Genomic DNA, 4001 nt, shown 5'->3' with positions numbered 1-4001 from the left:
GGTGGGGTGGCGGCTGGTTGTTCCGAGAAGGGCTTTTGTGAGGGACTTCGGCTCGCCAGACGCTCCCGCCGCCAGTGGAGAAATGAGCGTGTGAATGTGGCGTTCACTCCGACTGGGAGGTTGTGAGGAGCACCGTGCGCGTTGGTCTCCGGGGGGAATTCCGCCCCCCCCAAGCCCGTGACTGAGAGGTCCGCTGCATGTTTGCTGAGTCAGTAAGCTCCACTTCCTTCAGTAGAGGTTAGTGTGTATAGCATTGCAACTGCAATTCGGCGCACCCATTTACTTGAAAGTAGATACTGACTAACAGCACAAACGTATGCAGAGGGCGAAATTCACATAAGTTCCGATGTTCAATATATGGTGATGGGATCTGCTGAGACCGAAGCTGAAAGAGATCTTTGGGTTGTCCTGGGCAGCTCGTTGAAAATGTCAGTTCAGCGTGCTGCCACGGTGCAGAAGGCAAACTTCTTAGTGGGGATTATTAGGAAATAATTATTATTAGGAAAGGAATTGGGACCCTGATATAGATCTGTGATGCAACCTCATTTGGAATATTTGTTTGCAGTTCTGGTTATTGCATCTCAAAGAGGACATTGAGGAAGTTGGAAAAAGTGCAGAAGAGGGCAACCAAAATGATTAGGATGCTGAAGTACCTTTCCCAGGAGGAAAGTCTGGGATTTTCCTTTGATTATTGTGGTACTGACTTTCCAAGAGATATAGTGATGGACCATGATCATAGATTACTTTAAAAGGGAGTGTGATGGACTATCAAGGGTTAATGCCTATGAGAACCTTTGAGTGACAAGCAGTTTGAATGAATTCTGTTGAGGGAGTCAGTTAAGGAATGACAGTTGGGAACTGACAATTGAAGATGAGTTAAGCACTGAGTGTGGACTGGGAAGGAGGCTAAGAGAGTGAGTGGATCAAGGAGAATCCTCATTCAAGCACCCCCCCTGAAATAGCTTATAGTAAAGAGAAGTGATCCCTGCCCAGTTAAATAGCTTCTTGAAAAGAGGAGCAACCCCTGGTTTGTGTATAAAGAAGGATTTTGGGAACTTGGTTGTATGTTCCTGCCTTTATATGTGTTGGTGAAACTCAGAAACCTATGCTTGAGTGTTTAAGCAGAAACTGAAAAGAAAGCCTCTCCAAAGTTTTAAAGACCTTGTTGAATAGCATAAACACTTGTTGGCAATAAATTATCTGGTATTTTTGTTACTACAAAGTTACCTCAGTTTTATTATCTGTTCACCTCATACATCCTACACCTGATTCCACCTGACCTTTTCTCCTCCAAGTTAAATAAAACATTTTGTTTATTTTGAACTTTTAAAAGCCTCTTGTGTGCCATTTCAAAAGCAGAGTAATACATCAACTGAGTGGAACAGCCATAGACAAAGAAATAAGAAGAAAATAAAGGGGCTGCTCAACAAGACAGAAGGGGAATTCCTGCATGTGAGGGAGGGAAATGGTCATAGGGGGTTAGACAGATTCATGGAGGATAGGTCAGTCTGTGGCTACTAGACCATGGCGAGCAAAAGGAACAATATTCAGAGGCAATAAACCTTTGAATACCAGTGCTAGGAGGCAACATATGAGGGAGGCTTTGGCTTATCTGTTCTGTTTGTTAGCTCTCTGGGACAATTGGCTGGCCACTCTGTGAGACTATATGCTTACCTAGATAGACCACTGGTCTGATCCAGCAGGTTCTACTTATACTCTTATGCTGGACAGGATGCTGGACAAGATGTTCTGTTCCAGCAGGACTTGTGACTCCAGTCTAAGCCTGTTTATTTGAAGTAACTCTCCACAGGACTGCATTGTCATTGGGATTTTCCTTCTGAGTAAATGGGCATAGAGTCCATTCCATTGAGATTTGCTCACAGGCAAGCAAGTATACATAAAAATGGGTGAGCCCTACAACAGGACTCTTACATTCATCCCTTGGATTCTGATGACTTGTAAGAGGTATCTGTCTGCCCAGCCATCCTACCCATTCACAGAGGGAAGGAAATAGGGTGTGGAATGCTCAGCATCCCTCTCAAAAGTCCCCAATGAAATCATTTGAGGTGTCTGTGTGTGTGTATAAGTCACAGCTGACTTATGATGATCCCTCATAGGGCTTTCAAGGCAAGAGATGTTCAGAGGTGGTTTGCCATTGCCTGGGTCTGTGTTGTGACCCAGGACTTCCTTGGTGGCCTCCCATCCAAATACTGACCAAGGCTGACCCTGCTTAGCTTCTGATGAGATCAGGCTAGCCTGGGCCATCCAGGTCAGGGCAGCCTGCAGAGGAACCCGTTAAGGCCAGTGATTCCAATAGCATGCCTCAGGACTTGTGAGCAGGCTTAAAGGAGCTAGAGCTATATGGCTTTGCTCTCACCCCATACCGTTAGAGTGTCACCTTAGCTGCAACAGCATTAATCTGCGTTTGTGCTGAGACAACAAAATCCAACATTGTAGGATCAGGATTACTTGTGAAGAAGACAACGCATTTAAGGAAACTTCTCTTGGTGGCTGCTATGGTTGAGGGGGATGCTGGTTGCTGTTCCAGGCACAGTGGTGGTGGACTAGGTTCCCTCTAAGCTGTGGAGTTTTGTGAGCAGAAATTCTACTTTGTGAGCTGCTGGCATTAAAGTTGTGAGTGAGTGATTTGGCTGCTGCATGAATTATTTTGCTCTGGAGCCCTCCTTCCTGAGTTGAAACAAAAGCTTGTGAGCCGGAGGCTAAAAAACTGTGAGCTATCTCACACCAACTCATCTTAGAGGGAACACTGGTGGTGGACATTGGCAGCTGCTGCAGGCTCAGCCATGGGGGTGGATGCTGGCAGCTGCTGCAGGTCTGGCGTTGAGAGATGTGGATGCCAGCAGCCACTACAAGCCCGGGTCAATGGTAGTGAACTCCAGCTGCCAGGCTCAGTGTTGAGAGTTGGGGCCTGGAACCTTGCTGGCTCAGCAGTGGGGTGGATATCAGATTCCCCTCCCCCCAAGCAATCTCATGGGCCCTCCCTTGTAGGTTATAATGTCATAATGATCTATTGCCACAATCTACTAGTTCCTCTGAATTCCCAGCTTTCATAGTAAAGAAGTCTCTAGCCCTTTTCTTCGTAGCAATATAAGGGGAGCACCTTTTCTCTTCCATCTCCACAACAAAACAGGCTAGCTACTTACATTTTAAAAATGAGAACAGGAAATTCAGAGGAGTTACAGGATAGTGGCACTAGGGCTGAGTTCAGACTGGCAGTTTGAAGCACGAGGGAATCGTGGCAAAAAAGACCCGGAACAACTTGTTCCAGGTATTCCCAGTCACACTGCACCAACTGATGCGGGAGCATACCGGGAGGAGCCACAAGGGAGCGTTCGCAGTGTTGGCCCGGAGGCGCGCCTGTAAGTGGCCTTTTCTCTGGCGACATGTACCTATGCGCATCAGCAATTATCAATGCGGCTTGTTCGCACGGCTTTTAGCATGCACACGTCCGGGAAGCAGTATGAACACGCTCTCCAGGTTTTGCTACCACTTTCACCTGGTATTTTTTAAACTCGGGAGGGAAGCGTTACAAGATGGGTTGAGTACGGCTGGGGAACACCTGACAGATGTGCATGTGTGAATGGCCTGTTTAATCCGTTTGTGAAACATTTCTGAAACGTGCCTATATCGGGCCAAACTGCCAGTCTGAACTCGGCCTAGGTTGTTACAATTCAACAGTGATCTATTCAACAGTGATCTAGCAGTTGCTGATTTTTAAAAAGCCCTCTAGTGGCCTAAGGGACCTGAACCAAGGAGAGAGCTGGGAAAACTGTTGAGTGGACATTCCAGTGCCACTATGAATGCCTCTGCATTTGCATTGACAACAAAAGCTGCATGGAGAGTAATTGCCATGTGGAAGTAGTACATACCATGTGTAAATGCTATCCGAGTCACTCACTCAACCTCTTTCTAAAACCTGCTTAATAACTAGCAATCTTTTGCCTGTCCGTTTTCTAAGGTGTGTGAACTGAGCCTTTGCC

This window comes from Gekko japonicus, unplaced genomic scaffold, assembly GCF_001447785.1.
Source record: "Gekko japonicus isolate JY-2015 unplaced genomic scaffold, Gekko_japonicus_V1.1 scaffold725, whole genome shotgun sequence".
Lineage (NCBI taxonomy): Eukaryota > Metazoa > Chordata > Lepidosauria > Squamata > Gekkonidae > Gekko > Gekko japonicus.
Note: the sequence above shows the minus strand (reverse complement) of the source record.